At 43.0% G+C, this 13,804-nt stretch overlaps 1 protein-coding gene across 2 annotated transcripts in view; it reads left to right on the top strand.

Moving 5' to 3' along the window:
- Positions 1–13,804, top strand: part of STK38L (serine/threonine kinase 38 like) — a 49,807-nt gene that overhangs the window by 11,590 nt on the left and 24,413 nt on the right. Inside the window, exon 1 of one of the 2 annotated variants that reach the window (XM_083575262.1) lies at positions 9,863–9,963. The exons of the other annotated variant lie outside the window; for it this stretch is intronic. The gene's annotated coding sequence lies outside the window, so the exon portion shown is untranslated. Of the gene's footprint in view, positions 1–9,862; positions 9,964–13,804 lie in introns of those variants that run through there. 2 annotated transcript variants of the gene reach the window in all.

Consider the following 13,804-nt stretch of genomic DNA (forward strand, 5'->3'; position numbering starts at 1 on the left):
TTTTCTGTTTTTGCCGTGCATGCCTGGGGGGTTTTTAAGACAGGACAAGGCTTGAAGGGTACCAGTTCATTTCTAACACAGGGAACTGAGACTGAGCCATTGATAATGTGCACCATTTGCTTTAAGTATAGCCTAAGACATGGGACCCTGAGACCTCCATTGGTCCTGGGACAATATAAAGTTTGACAAAGTCACCCTGCTTCTCCTTCTCCAGTAATAAAATTATTGTGTAGATGTTGCTAGTGAGCCAAATGGGAAGGGGGTATAAGTACAGGTAAAGTCTGAAACAAGAACAGGACTTTGGGGAGTATGGACATCTTTATGGCTGCTATACGATCTAGCCAGCTTAAGTTTAGGTGCTTCCAGGACCGCTTTGATTTTCCTACAGAGATGTCCAACGTTCCTATGATGGAGCTGATTTGGCTCCATAGTTATGACCACTCGTAAATTTCTAAATCCTCCATGCATGACTTTAAAACCAGAATGAGAGCGCAACCATTAATGCTGAGATATTGATGAAATGATTTGCTGTAGTTAATTTTCAATCCTGCTGCCTCTGAAAACCTGTTAAGGGTTTCTTACAGATTTGGGAGGGCTTTTTTAAGGATTTTGTAGCATAAGCAGTAAGTCATCAATGAAAAAAATTAGCTTATATTCTGCCCCTTGAATTTGGATTCCTTCAATCTCAGGGTGGGATCTGAGATTGGAGGCTAGGGCCTCGATCGTCACAGAGGGCATCCTTGTTTGATCCCCCGATTAATCTTAAAGTGGACGGAGTCACAACCATTGATAGTGATACAAGCAGCAGATTCAGAGTAGATTTGTTCAGTCAAGTGCAAAAATCTATTTCCAAACCCCATGCTTAATAAAAGCTTTTAAAGATAATTCCATTCAATGCAATCAAATGCCTTGAAGGCGTCTAAAGAAATTAAAGTGGTAGGGGAGTTAGAGATACAGGCCTTATGAATTATATTGATAACTCTCCTTATGGCATTTTTTTGCAATCAATATGGTCACACCCCTTACTGAGGAAGATCCTGGGACATAGGTTTGGTCACCTAACCACTTGCCCTTTAAAAGCAGTGTAGACGTTTTGCTGTTTTTCTTTTGGTGCGTCTCTTGTATCAAAATTGCCTAAACCTTTAGCATTTAATGAAATTCTTCTACAATGGGTGGCACTATAACCATAGTTGAGAACAAATGGTGCTTATACAAGATGTTGAATGAGGAAGTAAGAACATAGAAGTGTGCTTGAGGGTTGATTGCACTGCGCAAAAAACTCTCAATGGGAGAGAAGAACAAGAACAGAGAAATTCAACTTTTAACATAGCAAACTGTTCAAGGTGCATCCAGCTATCTGCGGCTGGGATAGAGGAAGCTGTAGAGAGCATTACCTTAGCACACCAAGGGAGGCTGAGGCGGGGGAAGATCTTTCTGCCCCACACCCTCTCCCTCATGAGTTAGTCATAATAAGCCTGATGGCTAACTGTTTGGTTTAATTTGAACAACTCCTAGCCAAGAGTTTATGCTGTATGAAGGCCTAAGAGCCATGGTGCGGATGAAGAGACTCTGCTGCAGAGCTTTTCTTTTTCTTTTTCTGTGTGAACCATGAGGAAGAGGAGGGGGGTTAGCTCCACCCCTTGCAGCCACTTTGGGGATTGCAATTTTAAGTTCATGGAGAATATTTTCCACCTGCTGTTCATCGGAGGCAGCAATGTATTTGCCATGACTTGCACCAACAACTTAAATGGGAACCCCCATCGGTAGGAAATCCCTGCAGTGCAGCAGTATAACACTCGCAAGCCCCGCAGCATTACCTTTCAGGAGGTGTGTTGAGAAAGGTGAAGAACGTTTTTGCAGTCGTTCAAGGCGATTTTATTCCTGAGGTTGCTGGAGACTTGAAATCAAGCCTCCATTTGGCTCTGCACCAAGCTGCTCAGCGCGCCCCAGGCTTTGGGATGCAGGCTGCTATCCGCAAGCCTGGGGAGCCCGGTGGGAACTCCCGCGGGCTCCCAAGGCTTGCGGATAGCTTCCTGAAGGCTGGAGAGTGAGAGGGGTCGGTGTGCACCGACCTCTCTTGCTCTCCAGGCTTCAGTGAAAGCCTGCATTCGCCCCATAGGACGCACACACATTTCCCCTTCATTTTTGGAAGGGAAAAAGTGCGTCCTATAGGGTGAAAAATACGGTAAGTATGTCCAGGTTATTAACACACAGTCTTTTCTTTTTCTCCCCAGACACAATGGCGATGGTATGGTTGTTGATTATGTAATAGCTGATAGCAAGCTGATCCAACATATGGAGTGGCTTCTTGGTTCAGCAGTTAGAATATAAGAAATTGGCTTATACTCAGGCTATTGGTCTCTCTAGCTCAATATTGTCTCTGTACTGACTGACAATGGTACTGCAGAATACAGCAGGGTTTGAACTTGGGATCTTTTTCATACAAAGTTTGTGTTCTGTCACTGAGCTTTGGTCTTTCACTCTTAAGAAGTGTTTTCTGGTATTTAATTCAGAGTCTATACCCACAAGTCATTTGCAGGAAGTCCAGCAATTTAGGACTTTAATGACCAAGTTCTGTGGTTGTTTTTTTCTTCCATGGCCCTTCCTAACTTTAGTCTGTTCCCTCTCACTCAGACTATGCAAACTTCTCTTGGTTATTATTATTCCCATGGGCTTTCAGTTTCTTTTGGCAGCAAAAGCAGGACTGGCTATTTACTGGAGAGGTTATTTTAAGGGACTTTTTTCCTGCCCTTTAGTCATAAAACATAAAACAGCCAAGATATTGCGCACTAGTAGGCTGTTCCGAAAAAATTCCATATTTGTCTTGGATAGATGACGAAGCTTCTGTCTGGAACAACTGAACTTGTTGCTTGGGTGCAGTTTCCTTGTATTCAAGGGTATTGATAATGTTGTCAGCAAAGCACCTCACTTATGAGATGAAGTCAGACGTAGAATCATAGCACTCTTGTTATGGCTCACTGCTCATGTACAGTTGCTGCACCTGCACACATTTGGTTTTCATACGCCATTCTCTTCTGCCCATGATATGCTCTGAGTATGTAATGTTTACTTTGTCAAAGAAGAAGAATAAAGGGACCTCTGCATTTCTCTTTTGCAAGTTTCTTTTTGATTTACACAAAGACTGACTGGCTGTTGGCTTTTAAAAGGAAAATAGTACCTTCTGATTTTTTATTTTAAATATTTTTATCTTGTCCTTTTAATTTAAAGTACAGTGGAACCTTTGTTTAAGAGCAGCTTAGTTTATGAACAACTTGAATTAAGAACGCTGCAAACCCAGAAGTAGGTGTTTTGGTTTATGAACTTTGCCTTGGAATAAGAACATGTTTCTCTTCCTGTTGAGTGTGTTCCATTTGTAAATTGAGTTCCCACTGCTCTAGGAAAGCACACCTTGGTTTAAGAATGCTTTGGTTTAAGAACAGACTTCTGGAACAGATTAAGTTCGTAATCCAAGGTACCACTGTATATTTTAACTCAGTGTAGTACCAGGGTAGGATAGAAGGTACAGAGATACAAGGGTCAGTTCTACAAGAGTAGATCTGCTTAAAAAAAACCCCATAACGTATCAACTAAGCTCAGTCCTTTAAAAGCTAATAATTATCTAGGAAGAACCAGTGTGCCTTCAGTGTATGAGACACAACACACACAAAATGTGAGGACAACTTGGAGGGTTTATTTACATAATGCATATCCCTGGATTACAATCACTTAACACACCCCAGCCATTGGCATTTCACACAACAATGGTGTGAGGCTAAACTGAAGCAAAAGATTCTATGAGTCTATGATAAAGAGTGGATGAATCGGCAACATTTTTTCTAATGCTGACAAACTGACTGTACAAACATTAGTTAGGTAGTGTTTACCATTCATAACCACGACACAGTAATCTGAAATGATGGGCAGAGGATGTGACTGGGAAAAATGCTAGAGTCTCTGCCCACAAACAAAGCCAAGCTTTGTTTATTATTTTTGGTTTTTTTAAAAATGATATTTTATTCAAATTTCCAATACAGATTACAAAAGTAATAAGATAATAAAAAAGAAAACAAACAATAAAGAATACAGAATTAAAAAAAGATAATAGAAAGGACAGTAAAAAGAGGGAAAAAAATAAGTCCATTTTTCAATTTCTTACTTTTCATTTACTTGTTTCCCTGACCTCCTCACACCTCCCTTTTTTGTATTCCATTTCGAATGGTTAATTCAGCAAATCCTTTCCCTCTTTGTTTTTATCTTGGTTCTTTGTCTTAACATATTATAGCCTTATATTTTCATCTATTAACAAGCCATTTTTACATACTCCTTTTTAACATTGTTACTAAAACCACTTCATTTCATTCCGACATCATTTTAACATTCATTGATTTTACAATGTTTCTGTAAATAGTCCTTAAATTTCTTCCAGTCTTCTTCCACCGACTCTTCTCCCTGGTCCCGGATTCTGCCAGTCATTTCCGCCAATTCCATATAGTCCATCACTTTCATCTGCCATTCTTCCAGAGCTTTGTTTATTATTTTTGGATAATAATCCTCAGTTAAAATTTTGTAACATGATGGTGTAAACATGTCCAGATGCCAAGTTGTTCATTGAAAATCTGGTGCTCAAGAGCCCATGTAAAACTTGTTCATGCTACCCCTGAAGTCTAAAGTAAAACTGTATCTGAGGCAGCTGCAAACTAGTGTTCGCTGGACTATAACATTGATTCTATATTGTGAGAGACTCGCTAATATGTTAGTGGAGGGCTGGTAGATTATTGTGACTGAGTTAACATTTATTCTCGTATATCATACTCCTGCCAAGTATATAACAAGGCTAGCTTGTTTTAGTCTTCAAATAATTATTTTTATTACATAAAAAGAGCTCTGGCCTTAGGTTGGTTAGGTAAGGGGCTATACTCTGAGAGACTGTGACTTGTCTGGACCGTAATAAAGATTGATGATGATTGGGGAACATTTTATTTTGGAGTGCTCTGCAATATGAAAAACTCCCTGCAAATAAAAAAATAGTATTCAGGGAGAGGATTCTAACCAGCTCTCCCCCTGCTGCATTAGTTTCCCTACTTGGGGGAGTATTTGATTTTAAAAGTGTTTTTTCTCTCCCCCCCCCCCAATCGCACCGCTACTACAACAGTCTGAAGTGATACAGCTGTGGCTGATGGAAGTTATAGACAAGAACATATTGAAGGCACCAGATTGGGGAAGACTATACAAGGCCATGATGCAGTTCAGTTTATGGCCATGAAGTTTATATCATTTTACCTTTGCATTTAAAAAAAAATTAAATCTTTGCTCTCACACTGGTTTGTTTGTTTTTTTATTTAAAAAAAGCATTGTCTAAAGTATTATTTCTCCCCAAGTTCTCTTTTAGCCCTTTTAGTGATTAAGCAGCCTGGAAGACTAAAGATTAAGCTGTGATTGTTCAGATATATCCTGCTTTTCACTTTGGAGGAAACTCATGTCTTGTTAGTCAAACCTGTTTTCCATTCTCCCAGCTGTCCAGACATTGGCCTTATCTCACTCATTAGAAGCTGCCTCCACATTTCACTCTCCAAATGAGAACTCTGACTGTATAATTTCAAGGCTCCCTTGCTAACAGGCAGAGGAAACTAGAAGGAAAGGGAATCATAAATGTTGAAGGCGGAGCTGCTGACTGCCTTTCTCTGCTCATAATTTTTCCATGCGCTTCCCTTAAAAAGCAACATATTGGGGAGAGTGGCAACTTCTCCAGCTTCCTTTGCATATTGTGAGGAGAGCCATTCTGGATTCTGAACAAGCAGAGCTATTGCCTAGTCAGTGTAACGTGCAGCCATGCTGTTACTTCTGGAAGGAGGATGCTATCCTGAAATGCTTGAGTCTCTTGAAGCAATCTCTTTCTCCCTACTGCCAATGTGTTAAGAATTTGTTAAGAATGGTATCCAGCCATTGCTCCTAAATATAGCAAGCTGGTATTGACCCCAGAGCACGGTACTGCCTGAGTGGATTTACCTTACAGGTTTCAACAGGTTGAATAGTTGTTGTTCTCCCCTGAAATCTCAGGAAAGTGCTGGAAATTGTCTGGTCCCTGACTACAGCGGTACCTATTTATCTACTTGCACTGGTGTGCTTTCGAACTACTAGGTTGGCAGGAGCTGGGACAGAGCATCCTCCCCGTGGGGATTCGAACTGCCTACCTTCTGATCTGCAAGTCCAAGAGGCTCAGTGGTTTAGACCACAGCGCCACCCGCGTCCCACAGGGGCCTGAGACTTGTATGTCCATTCCCAACAGCAAAGGCTGGCACACTAGCTGGCTGGGCTCCCTTGCCCACTTGCTTGCTTACTCTGAGGCCACCTCAGCTCCTGGCAACCAGCACCCCCTGGCCAACCCCAGAGACACAATTCGCCTGGGTAGCTTGTAGTCAGGGCTGTTGCCACAAACAGCTGCATAAGCCTGTGGGAGGCAGAGACGCAAGAGGGCATCAGAGGAGGGAGGGGAGGAAAGAGGGACAGAGGCCAGTGTTTCCCACAGCACCCCGGCCATCATTCAAGGCACCTCACGGTGCCATGGCACCCTGGTTTAAAACCACTGAATCAGCTGACAAGACAATCTACTATTCATTCTTGTATTATGAATAGTGGTGGCATATTTTCTTACGTTTCCAGAGACTGTTCTTGACTTCTGTTATTTGGACCCAATTGAGTTAGGTGACTGTGTCTGCTTTTAGTTTTAGAGCCATCATTCTGGCCAGTCCTCAGAGCAAAGCAGAATTACTTTAAATTTCCAAAACATTTGCGTGCCATTCTTTTTTTAAAATAGGAATGCTTGTGTTCAGGAGAGCTCCTTACCTCTCTCGCCCTGACCTAGCCACTGTGATCCATGCGACGGTCACCTCCAGACTGGATTATTGTAACTCGCTCTATGTGGGGCTGTCCTTGAGACTGACCCAGAAACTCCAGCGGGTGCAGAATGCCGCGGCGAGACTCCTTATGGGGTCTTTGCTGCGAGATCACATTCACCCGGTGCTATACCAGCTGCACTGGCTCCCGGTGGGGTACAGGATCAGGTTTAAGGTGCTGGTTTTAACCTTTAAAGCCCTATATGGCCTAGGACCCTCGTACCTACGGGACCGCCTCTCCTGGTATGTCCCACGGAGGAGCTTACGGTCTTCAAACAAAAACATCTTGGAGGTCCCGGGCCACAGGGAGGTTAGACTGGCCTCAACCAGAGCCAGGGCTTTTTCGGCTGTGGCTCCGATCTGGTGGAACACTCTGTCACAAGAGACTAGGGCCCTGCGGGACTTGACATCTTTGCGCAGGGCCTGCAAGACGGAGCTGTTCTGCCAGGCCTTTGGTCGGGGTTCAGTCTGACTCCCTCTCCCCTTTCATAAGAACTTGCATGAAAGTGGCCTCCCAATTTTTTCTCACAGGCCCATATAAGTTCAGCACAAACAGTTGGGCCTGGTGAGCATTGAAGGTCCCCAACCCTAATCTGCGGGTTGCCATCCGATTGGATTTTATTCTGATCCTGATCTGATTTGAGGATGTATTTTAATTGATTGTCTGATTTTATGTTAATGTATTATACATTTGATGTTAGCTGCTCTGAGCCTGACTTTGGCTGGGGAGGGCGGGATATAAATAAAATTTATTATTATTATTATTATTATTATTATTATTATTATTATTATTATATTTATTTTGGTGCATTCCTGGTTCTAATTTTAGGATTTTATCTAATTATACTGGTGACTGCAGGTTTTTCAAACTGAAAATTGTAAAAACACATTCTAGGTTCTCACAGTTTGCTGTAGAATCTTATATATGCTTGCTCTGAAGTAAATCCCATGAGATTCTCTCCATCGTTAAAACATTAACTATTCTGAGATGCTTTGTCCCTTCTAAATATTTTTAACTGAACTTTGAACACTTTTGTCTTACTGATTTACAATAGAAAACTTTTAAGATTCGGGATTGAGATTTCTGTTAAAATGAAAGGGACATAAAGCTGTAATCTTCTTCTGAGTAAATCCCTCCACCTTTTATAGCAGAATATAATGCCGAATTGAACATAATTATCCGTAGTATACTTTGCAATGCTGGCCTCTCTTTAGAAAGCACAGAATTTGCTCCTCTTCGTGTCTCTGTTCTTCACATCAAGCTTTTCGTACTTACAGCCTGCCTTGAGTTCCTACCATTACCTTTTCTTTTTCGAAATCCAACCCTGCTCCTCCCTACCTACGCATTATAGGTTTAGCTGTTTGATAATGGGCTGTTTAGAGTACATAAATACTGCTGTTACATTATGCTTTGTGCCTATTCCCACATCATTCTGTATACTTTCCCAGCTTCAGTAATAATCTCCATGATGGACAGGCTTCTGTTGGAATTCAGGGCTGAAGGAAAAACTTTGGCAGAAGAGTCTATATTTTCCAGAACAGAAAATATTTTTTGTTATTAGTGTGCAGTGTTTAAAATTAGCTGGGTGCCAGTCACATTTTGGAACTGGCAACTGGCCTTTTGCAACTGGATGAAGATGTGCAGGCTCCCCCCTTGGGGCCTTGCATCTCCAACTGCCTGGCTGCAGTCCACCTGGTGTGCCAGGCACAGGGGCAGCAAAAGACCTGTCTCTTTTGCTGCTGTGCTACCCTCCAGACCCCCGATTCACCCAGCAGGAATTTGGTGTTCTGTTTTTTTGTTTTGTTTTTTTGCTGTTGGGTGAATCAGGTGTTTGGCAGGGTAGAGTGGTAGCAAAAGACATGTCTTTGGTGTCGTGCTACCCTGTAGACCCCCTGATTCATCCGCAGCATTTTATTATTTATTTTATTTTATTTTTTGCTGCAGGGCTGCCCCCCCCAAAAGGGTGGCATGTACCACTTCCTAAATGTGAAGTTCAATATCCCAAAAAACTCTGTTCCGTTTTGAGAAGGCAAGTTTCTGCCTTTAGGGTTGCAAAGTTAACTGTATTTGAAAATGAATAGAAGAATTCTTCCATAAGTGGCTTTGGTGCCCTCTACCACCAGCAAAACCAGAATTAATAGTATGTTTGCAACATAAATTAAGTAAAAGAAAGGAAATGATTTGCTTAATTTATACAAGTTGCAGAATCCAACATTTTGGTGCAGAATTTGTGTTACCTGGGTGGAGAATTTCAGGGTTTTTTAGGGAAACGGGGAATGCAATAACCTCACTTATATAGGATCAGATTAGTGGACTGTTGACACTTTCAAGTATCTCAACATTTGGCCTTTACTAGAGCTGCCCATAGAGATTTCAGAAAGAGAACCTAAGTCTCTATCTTATGCCTATAGTCTATGTGCTCTCTGCATGTGCCGTAGCAGGGCTTGGGCTGGTCTCCTGGAATGTAAGGGCAGCACCATAGCTGTTGTTCTCTTTGTTCCTGCTACTGGGCAAATAAACGACTGGTGATTGATTGATTCATTACATTTGGCATCACTTTAGTGAGCAGTTCCTGTGTCTATGGAATGGTCTGTTCTAGATGAAGTTGCACATCCCTTGAAAGAGCAGTTGCATAGCTTGGAGGTCTTCCATGATCCAACACTGATACAGTGGTACCTCGGGATGCGAACGGAATCCGTTCTGGAGCCCCGTTCGCATCCTGAAACGAACGCAACCCGCATGCATGGGTCGTGTTTTGCCGCTTCCGTGCATGCGCATGACGTCATTTTGACCGTCTGCAAAACCTGGAAGTAACACGCTCCGTTACTTCTGGGTTGCCACGGAGCGCAACCCGAAAATACTTAACTTGAAGCACATTTATCCTGAGGTATGACTGTACTGGAGGCACATTTCCCTCTCCTAGACTGGGAGAGCTTGCCAATTGTGATCCATGCTCTTGCAACCTCAAGGTTGGACTACCGTAATGTGCTCTACATGAGGCTACCCTTGATAGTGGTTCGGAAGATGTCGCTGGTGCAAAATGCTGCAGAGAGAATTCCAGGTGACACAGTGAGTTGAAGCCACATCACACCAATTCTCTGTGATCTGTACTGGGTGCCAAAATGCTTCTGGGCTCATTGTAACTTTTTAGCACCCCTCATTTTTGGAATTTGACAGTTGAAAAATGCAACACACCTTATTGCTATATGTATCTGTAATTTTATTTGTTTTATTGTTTTAATATTGTAAATGGCTCCGTGATTTTCATATGAAGGGTGGTATACAAATGAACTGAATAATATTATTTCATCCTTCTTCCAAAGTCTGAGATGTCATACATGGATTTCCTCCCCTTGACCTGGATTTTACACTTACAAACAACAATGTTAAGTTATTTTGACATAATGGCTTGCCTAAGAACACTCAGTGAGCTTACCAGATAATTGAATCTGGATCTTGGATCAGCGTCCCAGCAGGCTATCCATTACATTACCCAGCCATTGTGGCGCCTGCCAGTCCTAGAACATCACCAGGGGGACAGGAGAGGAAAGGTGGCAGTGCTTTGTGTCTAGCAGGGTGGAGAAGGGGAGCAGTGCAGTGTGGTGAGCTGGTGGTGGGTGACATCATTATACCCTTCGTATAATATAAGGCACTAGTGTACACTTTCTTCTGTAATTTTCTTTCTTTAGAGATAGAATCGCCCACCCTATTTATAGCTTGGCTGTTTAGTACAAAAAATATTATCTGCTCTTTCCAGGCTTAATGAAACCCAACATATTGGGTGTACTCTGTCTGGTGGTGTCTGTACAGTGGTACCTCGGGTTAAGAACTTAATTCGTTCCGGAGGTCCGTTCTTAACCTGAAACTGTTCTTAACCTGAGGTACCACTTCAGCTGATGGGGCTGCCGTGCCGCCACCGTGCAATTTCTGTTCTCATCCTGAAGCAAAGTTCTTAACCCTAGGTACTATTTCTGGGTTAGCGGAGTCTGTAACCTGAAGTGTCTGTAACCCGAGGTACCACTGTATTAGTAAGTACAGGAATCACAGGGAAACAGACTGTGCAGAGTTTTGTTTTGTTTTTTTACTCCACCTCCAATCCGATCACTTTATGCCACCGAAAAATTACTCCAGTGTTTCTCAAACTTGGGTCTCAAGCTGTTGTAGGACTACAATTTCCATCAGCTCTGACCACTGGTCCTGCTAGCTAGGGATGATGGGAGTTGTAGTCCAACAACAGCTGGTGACCCAAGTTTGAGAAACACTACTCTAGATGTTAAGGGATGCGGGTGGCACTGTGGGTTAAACCACAGAGCCTAGGACTTGCCGATCAGAAGGTCGGCGGTTCGAATCCCTGCGACGGGGTGCGCTCCTGTTTCTCGGTCCCTGCTGCTGCCAACCTAGCAGTTCGAAAGCACATCAAAGTGCAAGTAGATAAATAGGTACCGCTCCAGCGGGAAGGTAAACAGCGTTTCCGTGCGCTGCTCTGGTTCACCAGAAGCGGCTTAGTCATGCTGGCCACATGACCTGGAACCTGTATGCCGGCTCCCTCGGCCAATAAAGCGAGATGAGCGCTGCAACCCCAGAGTCGGTCATGACTGGACCTAATGGTCAGGGGTCCCTTTACCTTTACCATACTCTAGATGTTTAGGCAGCAGACAGAAAGCGTAAACTATAATTTTGACTAGAAATACCGTATTTTTCGCCCTATAGGACGCACCGGCCAATAGGACGCACCTAGTCTTTCGGGGGGGGGGGAATCAAGGGGAAAAAAATTATTTCCCCCCCAGGTTTACGCAGCCATCCCCAAGCTAGAAGAGGGAGACGGAGCGCTCCGTCTCCCTCTTCTGTCTTCAGGGACAGCCTCTCTAGCCTCCGTGGGGCAGCGGCATGTCCCGCTGTCCCCCGAGCTTGTGGGGCTGGCGATGGGGAGAAGCAAGCCTCCAGACCAGGTCCGGGAATAGCGGGGTGGCGGCACTGCGCCTCCCCGCTGTCCCCCGAGCTTGTGGGCTGCAGGCTGCTGCCCGCAAGCCTTGCGAGCCCGCGGGACCTCCCGCCGGGCTTGCAAGGCTTGTGGATAGCTTCCTGAAGCCTGGAGAGCGAGAGGGATCTGTGTGCACCGACCCCTCTCGCTCTCCAGGCTTCAGTGAAAGCCTGCATTCGCCCCATAGGACGCACACACATTTCTCCTTCATTTTTGGAGGGGAAAAAGTGCGTCCTATAGGGCGAAAAATACGGTAATTATCACATCGCTTTTGAAAGGGCAACCTGTGATTTCCAAACATATGTGATGGTAATGACTGTGTGAGAGGGTAACATTCTGGAACTAAGTGAACACTGGCAGCATGTTTCTGATGGTAGCAAAACTGAAGAGGATTGAACTATTGAAACTCTTGTTGTCTTGTGTACATATGTCATGATTCTTACAACTGCCAGACTCATGGGTGACTTAAATTGGATTGGATGCAGACCAGGTTAGTTGAACTTGGTTCAAACTGAAATCAATGGGACAAGCTACTATTGATTTCAAGTCCCACTGATTTCAGTTTGAGTTAAGTTCAGCTAATTTACCTTGAATCCAGCCCATAGCATCTTAATAGTGTATATTACACTGTTTAATGTATCTGTTTGGGCAGTGCATGATTGACTCATTGTTTTACAAGAATGAATTGAAATGTTAGCAAGTTCACATTCATTAGAGTTTGTGTCTCCTTTGAGTTTATAGATCCCATAAGAAATTCTGCAGATACTACATTCTTCTAAAATTGTACCCTATTCCTTCTTAGGCTTTGTTTCAGGTTCTCATTATCTTGCTGCCTCCTAGTAAAATTGGTTTGGGCGCCAGATTGCAGTGTCTGTCACAATATCATGGTAAAGTAAGAGGAAGGATTATGTGCATATGCACAAGGTTGTGGACTTCGTTGTAGCTGCTGAAAGAGGCTTGTCTTTTTTTCACGGTTTATCTAGGAAAAATATTTCTTTAAAATGTTCTTGCCTTGTAATAGAGATATTTTGCTTCCATCTGACTGGGACACTCACCAGTCCCCTGAACTGTAGTGGAGGCAATGGGTACAGGATGGCCCCAATCACACATATGCCCTTGGGGGATATGCTATTGACTCCCAATTATTATCCCCACTCCTTTGAGGGAGAAATAACCCTACCCTAGCAACACATCTTAGAAAGGGATGTTGATTGCAGTGAGTGTTTCCTTGAACCAAAAGTTGTCTTTAACTTTTTTTGAAACCCGTAATCACCTTGATGTCTCTCTTATATTCCTCTTGCCCTGTGAATTAAGATGACACAGTTATGTTCTTTAGCAGACTATCATTGTCTGAGAGAAAATATTCCACCTGAAATAAGGCCTCTTTGAGGGTGGAGCTTTCATTGTGAAATCTCCCTATCATAGCACCATGGTTGTTTTCAGAGAGCTGGTTTTATATATATATATATATATATATATATATATATATATATATATATGCATGCTGGTGTAAATTTTTAAATGATGTTTAATTGTTCTCTCCTTGACAATAAACCTGAAAAACCACTAGTTTAAAAAATATACTGTAAGCCTTTACAGTACTAGCTTTGTGGGGGCCAGCAGCAAAGGGGTGGAGAGCTCAGACAGGTCCCTTTCTAGCCAATTTCACTGAAGCTTGTGACTTCTTCGTTTTCTTTGACATCTTCAGTGGTGGTTGACATGGCAGGGATTTCAGTGTAACTGCATTATATACATTCAGATCTGCTTTCCTCTTTCTGTTTCATTCGGTTCCGGGACTTTGGTTTTGGGGTGTGTGTGTTTACAGGTTCATACTGTGTGGGACGCAGGCTGGAAAGCAGTATCAATCTGCTGTACCAAAAGGAGATTCCTGAGTGACTTGAGTCCATGTTGATTGACTCCAGATGTCTA

This window comes from Podarcis filfolensis, assembly GCF_964270895.1.
Source record: "Podarcis filfolensis genome assembly, chromosome: 10".
NCBI classification, from domain to species: domain Eukaryota; kingdom Metazoa; phylum Chordata; class Lepidosauria; order Squamata; family Lacertidae; genus Podarcis; species Podarcis filfolensis.